We start from the raw sequence: 15,442 nt of genomic DNA, 5'->3' as shown, positions 1-15,442 counted from the left end.
TCGCAAAGAGAGAGGGGCGCCGACGCGGCCCTCGACACGAAATGCGACAAGCGACCGTACGAACGGTCGAATGAAACGGCCACATCCGGTGTGGTCTAGTGGCTAGGATACCTGGCTTTCACCCAGGAGGCCCGGGTTCGATTCCCGGTACCGGAACGGAATTTTTTCCACACGAATCGTGACAAGTTTGAGCTGTCCGAGCGGCCGTTTCCCGTCCTGCTCGCAATATAGCTACTGTTTCGTGACCGTCAGCAGAATATAGACTAGGGAAGCAGACACACGACGCCCATAGAAATGGTGTATGGCTTCATGCCACCCGTTTCCAGCGTAGGGCTGAGCAACTGCGTCTGCCGAGGCCCGTTAGCCCAGTTGGTTAGGGCGTCGTGCTAATAACGCGAAGGTCGTGGGTTCGATACCCCCACGGGCCACTACTCTTTTACTACTGCGAAAAGGCAGCGCCGATTTCAGCTGGCGAGTGTGATGACCAAAAGATCATCACCCTGCGTGGAAGTTGACAGAGGATCCGAACCCGACTCGTCGGGAAGCACAACAGCATTCACTCGGCAATGGCCATAATATCTTGAATACACTGGTTCTCAACCGATAAAGAGAAAATGAAAGAAAATGTCCGATTGCCGATGCGTAACAACTTTGGCCCTGGTCAGTACTTGGGCGGGTGAGCGCATGGGAACACAGGGCACTATTGGCAGTTTTACTTCCTATTTTTGTTTCTCCTTTGACTGATTCGGTCAGGGAAACGCCACCGTGAAATGAAGGGGGCGTGCTGTGTGTCCATCGCCTCGCCTCTCCTTGCCTCTCTCAGTCGTTTCTCGTGCTTGTCGTTTTGATATAGGCCGATTTGAGAGCGTCAGCTCTCGCGTCAGCTGAGCAAAGTCGAGACAAGTCGAGACACACTAAGGGCTGGCGCTTGGAAGGCAACTATGCTGACCATTACACCACCACCGCACAAGCGAGCGCCCCGCCTCCGCGCTGTGTCGGCTTCCCGCCTGTCGGCAGCGGCCGAAGGTGATCGTACCCGGCAGGCGCATTTCGAGGCAGGCTAGGGGAGCACATCCAGACGCATTCGGACAGCGTATCCGCGCACATTTCGCATCCTTTGGCAAGAGTCGGCGCCGGCGACGCAAGAGTACGCAGAGGACCGCGTTCTGGCGGCATTTTTAAGCAGTGCAGTGCAGGATTCAGCGTCTGCAGCACCTTCTCCACAGAATGCTACGGCGCTTGACGGCAGTCCCACTTTCCCTTGAGACATCTGCTCGGGAAGCAGCGTGAAGTTACCGCTGGCCCGAGCATCGGTGGTTCAGTGGTAGAATGCTCGCCTGCCACGCGGGCGGCCCGGGTTCGATTCCCGGCCGATGTATCATTTTGCTTTTCCCGCGATAATGCTGCCGCGTGGCTTGCGCGCTTGAGATGCACGATCCACAAGAATGTATAGCTGGATTCCCTTGAGAAGAACCGAGAACGCAGCACTCGCGGGTCCCCACTAGGACGCTCGCATCATGTTCTACAGACTAGCGTCGGCCTGGCCTCACAAGTTGCTGTGTCCCGGTGCCTCCGAGGCACTGAACTTTAACGACAAGGAGTGCTGCCTATCGTTGCAACAGCTGCAGCAACACCGCAATCAACTGGGCCGGCAGTGCACGTGTAGCAACAGAACACGTTATCCAGGAAGTACAGTGTCTCTACGTCTAATATTGGGTACGGTATTTAGGCAGTTTCCAGGACAAGCAGTTCACCCGTGCCTCGGTAGCGCAGTAGGCAGCGCGTAAGTCTCATAATCTTAAGGTCGTGAGTTCGATCCTCACCCGGGGCATTTAATTTTCTGTGACTGATGCTGGTGCTGTTGCTAGGGCGCCAACGTATTTCTTGTTTGTTATCCACAACGTTTCAACGCTTCAGCGGGAGAATGTTTACTTCCTGTTATTGCTACTTACTGCTTCCCTTTTCCTCTTCTCCCAGCAGAGCACGAAGCCAAAAGCACTGCTCTGCGACGTTTGAGGTGCGCGCCTTGCCAGTCAGTATGTGTAAAGATGCTCGCAAAGAGAGAGGGGCGCCGACGCGGCCCTCGACACGAAATGCGACAAGCGACCGTACGAACGGTCGAATGAAACGGCCACATCCGGTGTGGTCTAGTGGCTAGGATACCTGGCTTTCACCCAGGAGGCCCGGGTTCGATTCCCGGTACCGGAACGGAATTTTTTCCACACGAATCGTGACAAGTTTGAGCTGTCCGAGCGGCCGTTTCCCGTCCTGCTCGCAATATAGCTACTGTTTCGTGACCGTCAGCAGAATATAGACTAGGGAAGCAGACACACGACGCCCATAGAAATGGTGTATGGCTTCATGCCACCCGTTTCCAGCGTAGGGCTGAGCAACTGCGTCTGCCGAGGCCCGTTAGCCCAGTTGGTTAGGGCGTCGTGCTAATAACGCGAAGGTCGTGGGTTCGATACCCCCACGGGCCACTACTCTTTTACTACTGCGAAAAGGCAGCGCCGATTTCAGCTGGCGAGTGTGATGACCAAAAGATCATCACCCTGCGTGGAAGTTGACAGAGGATCCGAACCCGACTCGTCGGGAAGCACAACAGCATTCACTCGGCAATGGCCATAATATCTTGAATACACTGGTTCTCAACCGATAAAGAGAAAATGAAAGAAAATGTCCGATTGCCGATGCGTAACAACTTTGGCCCTGGTCAGTACTTGGGCGGGTGAGCGCATGGGAACACAGGGCACTATTGGCAGTTTTACTTCCTATTTTTGTTTCTCCTTTGACTGATTCGGTCAGGGAAACGCCACCGTGAAATGAAGGGGGCGTGCTGTGTGTCCATCGCCTCGCCTCTCCTTGCCTCTCTCAGTCGTTTCTCGTGCTTGTCGTTTTGATATAGGCCGATTTGAGAGCGTCAGCTCTCGCGTCAGCTGAGCAAAGTCGAGACAAGTCGAGACACACTAAGGGCTGGCGCTTGGAAGGCAACTATGCTGACCATTACACCACCACCGCACAAGCGAGCGCCCCGCCTCCGCGCTGTGTCGGCTTCCCGCCTGTCGGCAGCGGCCGAAGGTGATCGTACCCGGCAGGCGCATTTCGAGGCAGGCTAGGGGAGCACATCCAGACGCATTCGGACAGCGTATCCGCGCACATTTCGCATCCTTTGGCAAGAGTCGGCGCCGGCGACGCAAGAGTACGCAGAGGACCGCGTTCTGGCGGCATTTTTAAGCAGTGCAGTGCAGGATTCAGCGTCTGCAGCACCTTCTCCACAGAATGCTACGGCGCTTGACGGCAGTCCCACTTTCCCTTGAGACATCTGCTCGGGAAGCAGCGTGAAGTTACCGCTGGCCCGAGCATCGGTGGTTCAGTGGTAGAATGCTCGCCTGCCACGCGGGCGGCCCGGGTTCGATTCCCGGCCGATGTATCATTTTGCTTTTCCCGCGATAATGCTGCCGCGTGGCTTGCGCGCTTGAGATGCACGATCCACAAGAATGTATAGCTGGATTCCCTTGAGAAGAACCGAGAACGCAGCACTCGCGGGTCCCCACTAGGACGCTCGCATCATGTTCTACAGACTAGCGTCGGCCTGGCCTCACAAGTTGCTGTGTCCCGGTGCCTCCGAGGCACTGAACTTTAACGACAAGGAGTGCTGCCTATCGTTGCAACAGCTGCAGCAACACCGCAATCAACTGGGCCGGCAGTGCACGTGTAGCAACAGAACACGTTATCCAGGAAGTACAGTGTCTCTACGTCTAATATTGGGTACGGTATTTAGGCAGTTTCCAGGACAAGCAGTTCACCCGTGCCTCGGTAGCGCAGTAGGCAGCGCGTAAGTCTCATAATCTTAAGGTCGTGAGTTCGATCCTCACCCGGGGCATTTAATTTTCTGTGACTGATGCTGGTGCTGTTGCTAGGGCGCCAACGTATTTCTTGTTTGTTATCCACAACGTTTCAACGCTTCAGCGGGAGAATGTTTACTTCCTGTTATTGCTACTTACTGCTTCCCTTTTCCTCTTCTCCCAGCAGAGCACGAAGCCAAAAGCACTGCTCTGCGACGTTTGAGGTGCGCGCCTTGCCAGTCAGTATGTGTAAAGATGCTCGCAAAGAGAGAGGGGCGCCGACGCGGCCCTCGACACGAAATGCGACAAGCGACCGTACGAACGGTCGAATGAAACGGCCACATCCGGTGTGGTCTAGTGGCTAGGATACCTGGCTTTCACCCAGGAGGCCCGGGTTCGATTCCCGGTACCGGAACGGAATTTTTTCCACACGAATCGTGACAAGTTTGAGCTGTCCGAGCGGCCGTTTCCCGTCCTGCTCGCAATATAGCTACTGTTTCGTGACCGTCAGCAGAATATAGACTAGGGAGGCAGACACACGACGCCCATAGAAATGGTGTATGGCTTCATGCCACCCGTTTCCAGCGTAGGGCTGAGCAACTGCGTCTGCCGAGGCCCGTTAGCTCAGTTGGTTAGAGCGTCGTGCTAATAACGCGAAGGTCGTGGGTTCGATCCCCCCACGGGCCACTACTCTTTTACTACTGCGAAAAGGCAGCGCCGATTTCAGCTGGCGAGTGTGATGACCAAAAGATCATCACCCTGCGTGGAAGTTGACAGAGGATCCGAACCCGACTCGTCGGGAAGCACTACAGCATTCACTCGGCAATGGCCATAATATCTTGAATACACTGGTTCTCAACCGATAAAGAGAAAATGAAAGAAAATGTCCGATTGCCGATGCGTAACAACTTTGGCCCTGGTCAGTACTTGGGCGGGTGAGCGCATGGGAACACAGGGCACTATTGGCAGTTTTACTTCCTATTTTTGTTTCTCCTTTGACTGATTCGGTCAGGGAAACGCCACCGTGAAATGAAGGGGGCGTGCTGTGTGTCCATCGCCTCGCCTCTCCTTGCCTCTCTCAGTCGTTTCTCGTGCTTGTCGTTTTGATATAGGCCGATTTGAGAGCGTCAGCTCTCGCGTCAGCTGAGCAAAGTCGAGACAAGTCGAGACACACTAAGGGCTGGCGCTTGGAAGGCAACTATGCTGACCATTACACCACCACCGCACAAGCGAGCGCCCCGCCTCCGCGCTGTGTCGGCTTCCCGCCTGTCGGCAGCGGCCGAAGGTGATCGTACCCGGCAGGCGCATTTCGAGGCAGGCTAGGGGAGCACATCCAGACGCATTCGGACAGCGTATCCGCGCACATTTCGCATCCTTTGGCAAGAGTCGGCGCCGGCGACGCAAGAGTACGCAGAGGACCGCGTTCTGGCGGCATTTTTAAGCAGTGCAGTGCAGGATTCAGCGTCTGCAGCACCTTCTCCACAGAATGCTACGGCGCTTGACGGCAGTCCCACTTTCCCTTGAGACATCTGCTCGGGAAGCAGCGTGAAGTTACCGCTGGCCCGAGCATCGGTGGTTCAGTGGTAGAATGCTCGCCTGCCACGCGGGCGGCCCGGGTTCGATTCCCGGCCGATGTATCATTTTGCTTTTCCCGCGATAATGCTGCCGCGTGGCTTGCGCGCTTGAGATGCACGATCCACAAGAATGTATAGCTGGATTCCCTTGAGAAGAACCGAGAACGCAGCACTCGCGGGTCCCCACTAGGACGCTCGCATCATGTTCTACAGACTAGCGTCGGCCTGGCCTCACAAGTTGCTGTGTCCCGGTGCCTCCGAGGCACTGAACTTTAACGACAAGGAGTGCTGCCTATCGTTGCAACAGCTGCAGCAACACCGCAATCAACTGGGCCGGCAGTGCACGTGTAGCAACAGAACACGTTATCCAGGAAGTACAGTGTCTCTACGTCTAATATTGGGTACGGTATTTAGGCAGTTTCCAGGACAAGCAGTTCACCCGTGCCTCGGTAGCGCAGTAGGCAGCGCGTAAGTCTCATAATCTTAAGGTCGTGAGTTCGATCCTCACCCGGGGCATTTAATTTTCTGTGACTGATGCTGGTGCTGTTGCTAGGGCGCCAACGTATTTCTTGTTTGTTATCCACAACGTTTCAACGCTTCAGCGGGAGAATGTTTACTTCCTGTTATTGCTACTTACTGCTTCCCTTTTCCTCTTCTCCCAGCAGAGCACGAAGCCAAAAGCACTGCTCTGCGACGTTTGAGGTGCGCGCCTTGCCAGTCAGTATGTGTAAAGATGCTCGCAAAGAGAGAGGGGCGCCGACGCGGCCCTCGACACGAAATGCGACAAGCGACCGTACGAACGGTCGAATGAAACGGCCACATCCGGTGTGGTCTAGTGGCTAGGATACCTGGCTTTCACCCAGGAGGCCCGGGTTCGATTCCCGGTACCGGAACGGAATTTTTTCCACACGAATCGTGACAAGTTTGAGCTGTCCGAGCGGCCGTTTCCCGTCCTGCTCGCAATATAGCTACTGTTTCGTGACCGTCAGCAGAATATAGACTAGGGAGGCAGACACACGACGCCCATAGAAATGGTGTATGGCTTCATGCCACCCGTTTCCAGCGTAGGGCTGAGCAACTGCGTCTGCCGAGGCCCGTTAGCTCAGTTGGTTAGAGCGTCGTGCTAATAACGCGAAGGTCGTGGGTTCGATCCCCCCACGGGCCACTACTCTTTTACTACTGCGAAAAGGCAGCGCCGATTTCAGCTGGCGAGTGTGATGACCAAAAGATCATCACCCTGCGTGGAAGTTGACAGAGGATCCGAACCCGACTCGTCGGGAAGCACTACAGCATTCACTCGGCAATGGCCATAATATCTTGAATACACTGGTTCTCAACCGATAAAGAGAAAATGAAAGAAAATGTCCGATTGCCGATGCGTAACAACTTTGGCCCTGGTCAGTACTTGGGCGGGTGAGCGCATGGGAACACAGGGCACTATTGGCAGTTTTACTTCCTATTTTTGTTTCTCCTTTGACTGATTCGGTCAGGGAAACGCCACCGTGAAATGAAGGGGGCGTGCTGTGTGTCCATCGCCTCGCCTCTCCTTGCCTCTCTCAGTCGTTTCTCGTGCTTGTCGTTTTGATATAGGCCGATTTGAGAGCGTCAGCTCTCGCGTCAGCTGAGCAAAGTCGAGACAAGTCGAGACACACTAAGGGCTGGCGCTTGGAAGGCAACTATGCTGACCATTACACCACCACCGCACAAGCGAGCGCCCCGCCTCCGCGCTGTGTCGGCTTCCCGCCTGTCGGCAGCGGCCGAAGGTGATCGTACCCGGCAGGCGCATTTCGAGGCAGGCTAGGGGAGCACATCCAGACGCATTCGGACAGCGTATCCGCGCACATTTCGCATCCTTTGGCAAGAGTCGGCGCCGGCGACGCAAGAGTACGCAGAGGACCGCGTTCTGGCGGCATTTTTAAGCAGTGCAGTGCAGGATTCAGCGTCTGCAGCACCTTCTCCACAGAATGCTACGGCGCTTGACGGCAGTCCCACTTTCCCTTGAGACATCTGCTCGGGAAGCAGCGTGAAGTTACCGCTGGCCCGAGCATCGGTGGTTCAGTGGTAGAATGCTCGCCTGCCACGCGGGCGGCCCGGGTTCGATTCCCGGCCGATGTATCATTTTGCTTTTCCCGCGATAATGCTGCCGCGTGGCTTGCGCGCTTGAGATGCACGATCCACAAGAATGTATAGCTGGATTCCCTTGAGAAGAACCGAGAACGCAGCACTCGCGGGTCCCCACTAGGACGCTCGCATCATGTTCTACAGACTAGCGTCGGCCTGGCCTCACAAGTTGCTGTGTCCCGGTGCCTCCGAGGCACTGAACTTTAACGACAAGGAGTGCTGCCTATCGTTGCAACAGCTGCAGCAGCACCGCAATCAACTGGGCCGGCAGTGCACGTGTAGCAACAGAACACGTTATCCAGGAAGTACAGTGTCTCTACGTCTAATATTGGGTACGGTATTTAGGCAGTTTCCAGGACAAGCAGTTCACCCGTGCCTCGGTAGCGCAGTAGGCAGCGCGTAAGTCTCATAATCTTAAGGTCGTGAGTTCGATCCTCACCCGGGGCATTTAATTTTCTGTGACTGATGCTGGTGCTGTTGCTAGGGCGCCAACGTATTTCTTGTTTGTTATCCACAACGTTTCAACGCTTCAGCGGGAGAATGTTTACTTCCTGTTATTGCTACTTACTGCTTCCCTTTTCCTCTTCTCCCAGCAGAGCACGAAGCCAAAAGCACTGCTCTGCGACGTTTGAGGTGCGCGCCTTGCCAGTCAGTATGTGTAAAGATGCTCGCAAAGAGAGAGGGGCGCCGACGCGGCCCTCGACACGAAATGCGACAAGCGACCGTACGAACGGTCGAATGAAACGGCCACATCCGGTGTGGTCTAGTGGCTAGGATACCTGGCTTTCACCCAGGAGGCCCGGGTTCGATTCCCGGTACCGGAACGGAATTTTTTCCACACGAATCGTGACAAGTTTGAGCTGTCCGAGCGGCCGTTTCCCGTCCTGCTCGCAATATAGCTACTGTTTCGTGACCGTCAGCAGAATATAGACTAGGGAGGCAGACACACGACGCCCATAGAAATGGTGTATGGCTTCATGCCACCCGTTTCCAGCGTAGGGCTGAGCAACTGCGTCTGCCGAGGCCCGTTAGCTCAGTTGGTTAGAGCGTCGTGCTAATAACGCGAAGGTCGTGGGTTCGATCCCCCCACGGGCCACTACTCTTTTACTACTGCGAAAAGGCAGCGCCGATTTCAGCTGGCGAGTGTGATGACCAAAAGATCATCACCCTGCATGGAAGTTGACAGAGGATCCGAACCCGACTCGTCGGGAAGCACTACAGCATTCACTCGGCAATGGCCATAATATCTTGAATACACTGGTTCTCAACCGATAAAGAGAAAATGAAAGAAAATGTCCGATTGCCGATGCGTAACAACTTTGGCCCTGGTCAGTACTTGGGCGGGTGAGCGCATGGGAACACAGGGCACTATTGGCAGTTTTACTTCCTATTTTTGTTTCTCCTTTGACTGATTCGGTCAGGGAAACGCCACCGTGAAATGAAGGGGGCGTGCTGTGTGTCCATCGCCTCGCCTCTCCTTGCCTCTCTCAGTCGTTTCTCGTGCTTGTCGTTTTGATATAGGCCGATTTGAGAGCGTCAGCTCTCGCGTCAGCTGAGCAAAGTCGAGACAAGTCGAGACACACTAAGGGCTGGCGCTTGGAAGGCAACTATGCTGACCATTACACCACCACCGCACAAGCGAGCGCCCCGCCTCCGCGCTGTGTCGGCTTCCCGCCTGTCGGCAGCGGCCGAAGGTGATCGTACCCGGCAGGCGCATTTCGAGGCAGGCTAGGGGAGCACATCCAGACGCATTCGGACAGCGTATCCGCGCACATTTCGCATCCTTTGGCAAGAGTCGGCGCCGGCGACGCAAGAGTACGCAGAGGACCGCGTTCTGGCGGCATTTTTAAGCAGTGCAGTGCAGGATTCAGCGTCTGCAGCACCTTCTCCACAGAATGCTACGGCGCTTGACGGCAGTCCCACTTTCCCTTGAGACATCTGCTCGGGAAGCAGCGTGAAGTTACCGCTGGCCCGAGCATCGGTGGTTCAGTGGTAGAATGCTCGCCTGCCACGCGGGCGGCCCGGGTTCGATTCCCGGCCGATGTATCATTTTGCTTTTCCCGCGATAATGCTGCCGCGTGGCTTGCGCGCTTGAGATGCACGATCCACAAGAATGTATAGCTGGATTCCCTTGAGAAGAACCGAGAACGCAGCACTCGCGGGTCCCCACTAGGACGCTCGCATCATGTTCTACAGACTAGCGTCGGCCTGGCCTCACAAGTTGCTGTGTCCCGGTGCCTCCGAGGCACTGAACTTTAACGACAAGGAGTGCTGCCTATCGTTGCAACAGCTGCAGCAACACCGCAATCAACTGGGCCGGCAGTGCACGTGTAGCAACAGAACACGTTATCCAGGAAGTACAGTGTCTCTACGTCTAATATTGGGTACGGTATTTAGGCAGTTTCCAGGACAAGCAGTTCACCCGTGCCTCGGTAGCGCAGTAGGCAGCGCGTAAGTCTCATAATCTTAAGGTCGTGAGTTCGATCCTCACCCGGGGCATTTAATTTTCTGTGACTGATGCTGGTGCTGTTGCTAGGGCGCCAACGTATTTCTTGTTTGTTATCCACAACGTTTCAACGCTTCAGCGGGAGAATGTTTACTTCCTGTTATTGCTACTTACAGCTTCCCTTTTCCTCTTCTCCCAGCAGAGCACGAAGCCAAAAGCACTGCTCTGCGACGTTTGAGGTGCGCGCCTTGCCAGTCAGTATGTGTAAAGATGCTCGCAAAGAGAGAGGGGCGCCGACGCGGCCCTCGACACGAAATGCGACAAGCGACCGTACGAACGGTCGAATGAAACGGCCACATCCGGTGTGGTCTAGTGGCTAGGATACCTGGCTTTCACCCAGGAGGCCCGGGTTCGATTCCCGGTACCGGAACGGAATTTTTTCCACACGAATCGTGACAAGTTTGAGCTGTCCGAGCGGCCGTTTCCCGTCCTGCTCGCAATATAGCTACTGTTTCGTGACCGTCAGCAGAATATAGACTAGGGAAGCAGACACACGACGCCCATAGAAATGGTGTATGGCTTCATGCCACCCGTTTCCAGCGTAGGGCTGAGCAACTGCGTCTGCCGAGGCCCGTTAGCTCAGTTGGTTAGAGCGTCGTGCTAATAACGCGAAGGTCGTGGGTTCGATCCCCCCACGGGCCACTACTCTTTTACTACTGCGAAAAGGCAGCGCCGATTTCAGCTGGCGAGTGTGATGACCAAAAGATCATCACCCTGCGTGGAAGTTGACAGAGGATCCGAACCCGACTCGTCGGGAAGCACTACAGCATTCACTCGGCAATGGCCATAATATCTTGAATACACTGGTTCTCAACCGATAAAGAGAAAATGAAAGAAAATGTCCGATTGCCGATGCGTAACAACTTTGGCCCTGGTCAGTACTTGGGCGGGTGAGCGCATGGGAACACAGGGCACTATTGGCAGTTTTACTTCCTATTTTTGTTTCTCCTTTGACTGATTCGGTCAGGGAAACGCCACCGTGAAATGAAGGGGGCGTGCTGTGTGTCCATCGCCTCGCCTCTCCTTGCCTCTCTCAGTCGTTTCTCGTGCTTGTCGTTTTGATATAGGCCGATTTGAGAGCGTCAGCTCTCGCGTCAGCTGAGCAAAGTCGAGACAAGTCGAGACACACTAAGGGCTGGCGCTTGGAAGGCAACTATGCTGACCATTACACCACCACCGCACAAGCGAGCGCCCCGCCTCCGCGCTGTGTCGGCTTCCCGCCTGTCGGCAGCGGCCGAAGGTGATCGTACCCGGCAGGCGCATTTCGAGGCAGGCTAGGGGAGCACATCCAGACGCATTCGGACAGCGTATCCGCGCACATTTCGCATCCTTTGGCAAGAGTCGGCGCCGGCGACGCAAGAGTACGCAGAGGACCGCGTTCTGGCGGCATTTTTAAGCAGTGCAGTGCAGGATTCAGCGTCTGCAGCACCTTCTCCACAGAATGCTACGGCGCTTGACTGCAGTCCCACTTTCCCTTGAGACATCTGCTCGGGAAGCAGCGTGAAGTTACCGCTGGCCCGAGCATCGGTGGTTCAGTGGTAGAATGCTCGCCTGCCACGCGGGCGGCCCGGGTTCGATTCCCGGCCGATGTATCATTTTGCTTTTCCCGCGATAATGCTGCCGCGTGGCTTGCGCGCTTGAGATGCACGATCCACAAGAATGTATAGCTGGATTCCCTTGAGAAGAACCGAGAACGCAGCACTCGCGGGTCCCCACTAGGACGCTCGCATCATGTTCTACAGACTAGCGTCGGCCTGGCCTCACAAGTTGCTGTGTCCCGGTGCCTCCGAGGCACTGAACTTTAACGACAAGGAGTGCTGCCTATCGTTGCAACAGCTGCAGCAACACCGCAATCAACTGGGCCGGCAGTGCATGTGTAGCATCAGAACACGTTATCCAGGAAGTACAGTGTCTCTACGTCTAATATTGGGTACGGTATTTAGGCAGTTTCCAGGACAAGCAGTTCACCCGTGCCTCGGTAGCGCAGTAGGCAGCGCGTAAGTCTCATAATCTTAAGGTCGTGAGTTCGATCCTCACCCGGGGCATTTAATTTTCTGTGACTGATGCTGGTGCTGTTGCTAGGGCGCCAACGTATTTCTTGTTTGTTATCCACAACGTTTCAACGCTTCAGCGGGAGAATGTTTACTTCCTGTTATTGCTACTTACAGCTTCCCTTTTCCTCTTTTCCCAGCAGAGCACGAAGCCAAAAGCACTGCTCTGCGACGTTTGAGGTGCGCGCCTTGCCAGTCAGTATGTGTAAAGATGCTCGCAAAGAGAGAGGGGCGCCGACGCGGCCCTCGACACGAAATGCGACAAGCGACCGTACGAACGGTCGAATGAAACGGCCACATCCGGTGTGGTCTAGTGGCTAGGATACCTGGCTTTCACCCAGGAGGCCCGGGTTCGATTCCCGGTACCGGAACGGAATTTTTTCCACACGAATCGTGACAAGTTTGAGCTGTCCGAGCGGCCGTTTCCCGTCCTGCTCGCAATATAGCTACTGTTTCGTGACCGTCAGCAGAATATAGACTAGGGAAGCAGACACACGACGCCCATAGAAATGGTGTATGGCTTCATGCCACCCGTTTCCAGCGTAGGGCTGAGCAACTGCGTCTGCCGAGGCCCGTTAGCTCAGTTGGTTAGAGCGTCGTGCTAATAACGCGAAGGTCGTGGGTTCGATCCCCCCACGGGCCACTACTCTTTTACTACTGCGAAAAGGCAGCGCCGATTTCAGCTGGCGAGTGTGATGACCAAAAGATCATCACCCTGCGTGGAAGTTGACAGAGGATCCGAACCCGACTCGTCGGGAAGCACTACAGCATTCACTCGGCAATGGCCATAATATCTTGAATACACTGGTTCTCAACCGATAAAGAGAAAATGAAAGAAAATGTCCGATTGCCGATGCGTAACAACTTTGGCCCTGGTCAGTACTTGGGCGGGTGAGCGCATGGGAACACAGGGCACTATTGGCAGTTTTACTTCCTATTTTTGTTTCTCCTTTGACTGATTCGGTCAGGGAAACGCCACCGTGAAATGAAGGGGGCGTGCTGTGTGTCCATCGCCTCGCCTCTCCTTGCCTCTCTCAGTCGTTTCTCGTGCTTGTCGTTTTGATATAGGCCGATTTGAGAGCGTCAGCTCTCGCGTCAGCTGAGCAAAGTCGAGACAAGTCGAGACACACTAAGGGCTGGCGCTTGGAAGGCAACTATGCTGACCATTACACCACCACCGCACAAGCGAGCGCCCCGCCTCCGCGCTGTGTCGGCTTCCCGCCTGTCGGCAGCGGCCGAAGGTGATCGTACCCGGCAGGCGCATTTCGAGGCAGGCTAGGGGAGCACATCCAGACGCATTCGGACAGCGTATCCGCGCACATCGCGCGGAGCAGCGGAGCGGTTGCGGCTTGTTTACTTCGCGGGGCGGCGCTCAGCGAGTGTTTCGAGGTCCACGTGTTCAAGTTTCTTCAACGTGAGTACCATGTCGACAGTTACTAGGGCAAACACTGCGCAGTTTGTGTTCGATCGAAATGCTTTGCGGCCCACCGCTTTTGAAATCCACGAATTTATATTCGAAGATTTGAAAATCCCGGAAGATCTAGTGGACACTTTTCAGTTGGATTTCGCGCAATATTCGCTATTTTTGAAGTTCTTTTCCGGCGACATCTGTGAAAAATTTGTTGAGAAATTTGGCGGAGTGCGTAAATTTAGGCATGTCGATGGCACAGTCAGTGATGTGCAGATTGTGCCCTCGGGTTATGGTGTTAGAACGGTTCGAGTATTTAATGTGCCCCCTGAATGCGGCAATGATTTGATTGCACGTGCTCTCACGCAGTACGGCGTTGTCTTGTCGGTAGTGAACGAAAAGTGGTCCAGTGCATACCGGTACCAGGTTAATAGTGGAGTACGTAGTGTCCGCATTGACCTGAAGAAACACATTCCATCCTACGTAATGATTGCGGGCTGTAGGGCTCAAGTGACTTATATCGGCCAGCCACCCACATGCTCAATTTGTCATTCCACTGAGCATTTACGTGTTGATTGTCCTCGTAGACGACCCGTGCAACTCCCACGTAGTGATGTTGCGGCTACTGGTGGCCACTTTGTGCCACTACTGAGTGAAATAGTAGCGGGCACTGTATCACAACCCCGCCCTGCCGACCCTATTCGTACTGAGGATGTACCAAGTGAGGTGAATGTTACTGTAGACGCGCCACAGAATCGAATGGAGGACGCTCCCATTTTGTCCTCGGCTGTGGTAGAATCGGATTCAGTTGCTAAGGAGGTCCCAGATGTTTCGGATCATGCACCAGTTGCTATTTCGGAAGAGATGGACACCTCCTTACCACCGCCTCCGCCGCCTGAAGAGGTTCCCCTGGCACCGAGGAAAGGGCGTACAAAGAAAAATAAAAATAAGGGTACTAGGAGTCAGCAGTCAGATGATTTACCGTGCACCCCAGTCTCAGAGAGTGGCAGTGAGAGTGAAGTTCAGACATCGTGCCCCCCTGCCTCTGACAGCTCTGCGCGCCAGGAGCGTATAAGGGAACAAACTGCACATCTCAAGGTGTTCTTAAATACGGCACGCGAACAGGGTGCGCATGCTGCGAAGCGCAAAAGCGAGCAAAGTAGCGAGCAGCTGCCGCAGCGCACGCGCAGGCATTCGGCGACGTCGGCCGCCGGTACAGCAACAACACAGGCGGACGAGGCCACGTACACAGACACCGCTGGTGGTCGCGCCCAACCGACCGACCGACCAACGGAGACGCCCTGGTGGAAGCAGGAGGAGGACGACCCTGGATCCCATTAGCGGCTTTCGGCGGACCTGCTGTAATTCGTGCCCCGTTTACCTGCGACGTTATGTTACGCTGTTCCTGCACGCTGACAGTAATTTTCTGCACAGTTTTGTCCACGAGTTACATAATGGGTTGCAGTGCTTCTTGACAGTTCTATTGGTGTGCTTGAGACGCTGCATCTGCGTCTTCCGTTTCTCATTTTTCTTGCTAATACTTGAGTGTTTGTGTTTTAAATGGCCGCCGCTCGTCAACATCTAAAGATCTTCTCAGTTTTATCACTCAATGTAAATCGCATCATAGCTGCGCATAAAATAGCACGTTTTATAGACTTTTTAACTTTGGGAGGCTATGACGTTGCATTGCTCCAGGAAGTTACTGTTAAGCGCTTCAATAACGTCCCTGGTTATGATGTCATCTATAACATTAACGTTGAAGGTACTTGTGGCACCGCTGTTCTTTATAAAACTGTATTGCAACCAACTAACGTTCAATTTTTACCGAATGGCCGCTTACTTACGTGTACGATCCAGGATGTCACATTTATTAATATCTACGCGCCGAGTGGCACTGATCATAAACGTGCACGTTCTGTTTTCTTTAATCAAGATGT

At 54.5% G+C, this 15,442-nt stretch overlaps 26 non-coding genes across 26 annotated transcripts; all 26 read left to right on the top strand.

Moving 5' to 3' along the window:
- Positions 1 to 84: 84 nt before the first annotated feature.
- On the top strand, positions 85 to 156 carry Trnae-uuc (transfer RNA glutamic acid (anticodon UUC)). The gene has a single exon. It is a non-coding gene; the product is annotated as a tRNA-Glu (tRNA).
- Positions 157 to 354: 198 nt separating this feature from the next.
- On the top strand, positions 355 to 428 carry Trnai-aau (transfer RNA isoleucine (anticodon AAU)). Its single transcript has one exon. It is a non-coding gene; the product is annotated as a tRNA-Ile (tRNA).
- An 879-nt stretch (positions 429 to 1,307) lies between these two features.
- Positions 1,308 to 1,378, top strand: Trnag-gcc (transfer RNA glycine (anticodon GCC)). The gene has a single exon. It is a non-coding gene; the product is annotated as a tRNA-Gly (tRNA).
- Positions 1,379 to 1,758: 380 nt separating this feature from the next.
- Trnam-cau (transfer RNA methionine (anticodon CAU)) lies at positions 1,759 to 1,831 on the top strand. The gene has a single exon. It is a non-coding gene; the product is annotated as a tRNA-Met (tRNA).
- Positions 1,832 to 2,136: 305 nt separating this feature from the next.
- Positions 2,137 to 2,208, top strand: Trnae-uuc (transfer RNA glutamic acid (anticodon UUC)). The gene has a single exon. It is a non-coding gene; the product is annotated as a tRNA-Glu (tRNA).
- A 198-nt stretch (positions 2,209 to 2,406) lies between these two features.
- Positions 2,407 to 2,480, top strand: Trnai-aau (transfer RNA isoleucine (anticodon AAU)). The gene has a single exon. It is a non-coding gene; the product is annotated as a tRNA-Ile (tRNA).
- Positions 2,481 to 3,359: 879 nt separating this feature from the next.
- On the top strand, positions 3,360 to 3,430 carry Trnag-gcc (transfer RNA glycine (anticodon GCC)). Its single transcript has one exon. It is a non-coding gene; the product is annotated as a tRNA-Gly (tRNA).
- A 380-nt stretch (positions 3,431 to 3,810) lies between these two features.
- Positions 3,811 to 3,883, top strand: Trnam-cau (transfer RNA methionine (anticodon CAU)). Its single transcript has one exon. It is a non-coding gene; the product is annotated as a tRNA-Met (tRNA).
- A 305-nt stretch (positions 3,884 to 4,188) lies between these two features.
- Trnae-uuc (transfer RNA glutamic acid (anticodon UUC)) lies at positions 4,189 to 4,260 on the top strand. The gene has a single exon. It is a non-coding gene; the product is annotated as a tRNA-Glu (tRNA).
- Positions 4,261 to 4,458: 198 nt separating this feature from the next.
- On the top strand, positions 4,459 to 4,532 carry Trnai-aau (transfer RNA isoleucine (anticodon AAU)). The gene has a single exon. It is a non-coding gene; the product is annotated as a tRNA-Ile (tRNA).
- An 879-nt stretch (positions 4,533 to 5,411) lies between these two features.
- On the top strand, positions 5,412 to 5,482 carry Trnag-gcc (transfer RNA glycine (anticodon GCC)). Its single transcript has one exon. It is a non-coding gene; the product is annotated as a tRNA-Gly (tRNA).
- Positions 5,483 to 5,862: 380 nt separating this feature from the next.
- On the top strand, positions 5,863 to 5,935 carry Trnam-cau (transfer RNA methionine (anticodon CAU)). Its single transcript has one exon. It is a non-coding gene; the product is annotated as a tRNA-Met (tRNA).
- A 305-nt stretch (positions 5,936 to 6,240) lies between these two features.
- On the top strand, positions 6,241 to 6,312 carry Trnae-uuc (transfer RNA glutamic acid (anticodon UUC)). Its single transcript has one exon. It is a non-coding gene; the product is annotated as a tRNA-Glu (tRNA).
- Positions 6,313 to 6,510: 198 nt separating this feature from the next.
- Trnai-aau (transfer RNA isoleucine (anticodon AAU)) lies at positions 6,511 to 6,584 on the top strand. The gene has a single exon. It is a non-coding gene; the product is annotated as a tRNA-Ile (tRNA).
- Positions 6,585 to 7,463: 879 nt separating this feature from the next.
- On the top strand, positions 7,464 to 7,534 carry Trnag-gcc (transfer RNA glycine (anticodon GCC)). The gene has a single exon. It is a non-coding gene; the product is annotated as a tRNA-Gly (tRNA).
- A 380-nt stretch (positions 7,535 to 7,914) lies between these two features.
- Trnam-cau (transfer RNA methionine (anticodon CAU)) lies at positions 7,915 to 7,987 on the top strand. The gene has a single exon. It is a non-coding gene; the product is annotated as a tRNA-Met (tRNA).
- A 305-nt stretch (positions 7,988 to 8,292) lies between these two features.
- Trnae-uuc (transfer RNA glutamic acid (anticodon UUC)) lies at positions 8,293 to 8,364 on the top strand. Its single transcript has one exon. It is a non-coding gene; the product is annotated as a tRNA-Glu (tRNA).
- A 198-nt stretch (positions 8,365 to 8,562) lies between these two features.
- Trnai-aau (transfer RNA isoleucine (anticodon AAU)) lies at positions 8,563 to 8,636 on the top strand. The gene has a single exon. It is a non-coding gene; the product is annotated as a tRNA-Ile (tRNA).
- An 879-nt stretch (positions 8,637 to 9,515) lies between these two features.
- Trnag-gcc (transfer RNA glycine (anticodon GCC)) lies at positions 9,516 to 9,586 on the top strand. Its single transcript has one exon. It is a non-coding gene; the product is annotated as a tRNA-Gly (tRNA).
- Positions 9,587 to 9,966: 380 nt separating this feature from the next.
- On the top strand, positions 9,967 to 10,039 carry Trnam-cau (transfer RNA methionine (anticodon CAU)). Its single transcript has one exon. It is a non-coding gene; the product is annotated as a tRNA-Met (tRNA).
- A 305-nt stretch (positions 10,040 to 10,344) lies between these two features.
- On the top strand, positions 10,345 to 10,416 carry Trnae-uuc (transfer RNA glutamic acid (anticodon UUC)). The gene has a single exon. It is a non-coding gene; the product is annotated as a tRNA-Glu (tRNA).
- A 198-nt stretch (positions 10,417 to 10,614) lies between these two features.
- Positions 10,615 to 10,688, top strand: Trnai-aau (transfer RNA isoleucine (anticodon AAU)). The gene has a single exon. It is a non-coding gene; the product is annotated as a tRNA-Ile (tRNA).
- Positions 10,689 to 11,567: 879 nt separating this feature from the next.
- Trnag-gcc (transfer RNA glycine (anticodon GCC)) lies at positions 11,568 to 11,638 on the top strand. Its single transcript has one exon. It is a non-coding gene; the product is annotated as a tRNA-Gly (tRNA).
- Positions 11,639 to 12,018: 380 nt separating this feature from the next.
- Positions 12,019 to 12,091, top strand: Trnam-cau (transfer RNA methionine (anticodon CAU)). Its single transcript has one exon. It is a non-coding gene; the product is annotated as a tRNA-Met (tRNA).
- A 305-nt stretch (positions 12,092 to 12,396) lies between these two features.
- Positions 12,397 to 12,468, top strand: Trnae-uuc (transfer RNA glutamic acid (anticodon UUC)). Its single transcript has one exon. It is a non-coding gene; the product is annotated as a tRNA-Glu (tRNA).
- A 198-nt stretch (positions 12,469 to 12,666) lies between these two features.
- Positions 12,667 to 12,740, top strand: Trnai-aau (transfer RNA isoleucine (anticodon AAU)). Its single transcript has one exon. It is a non-coding gene; the product is annotated as a tRNA-Ile (tRNA).
- Positions 12,741 to 15,442: the final 2,702 nt, after the last annotated feature.

The sequence above is a fragment of the Schistocerca serialis genome, chromosome 2 (assembly GCF_023864345.2).
Source record: "Schistocerca serialis cubense isolate TAMUIC-IGC-003099 chromosome 2, iqSchSeri2.2, whole genome shotgun sequence".
Lineage (NCBI taxonomy): Eukaryota > Metazoa > Arthropoda > Insecta > Orthoptera > Acrididae > Schistocerca > Schistocerca serialis.
This window is presented reverse-complemented; position numbering and strand designations above follow the sequence as displayed.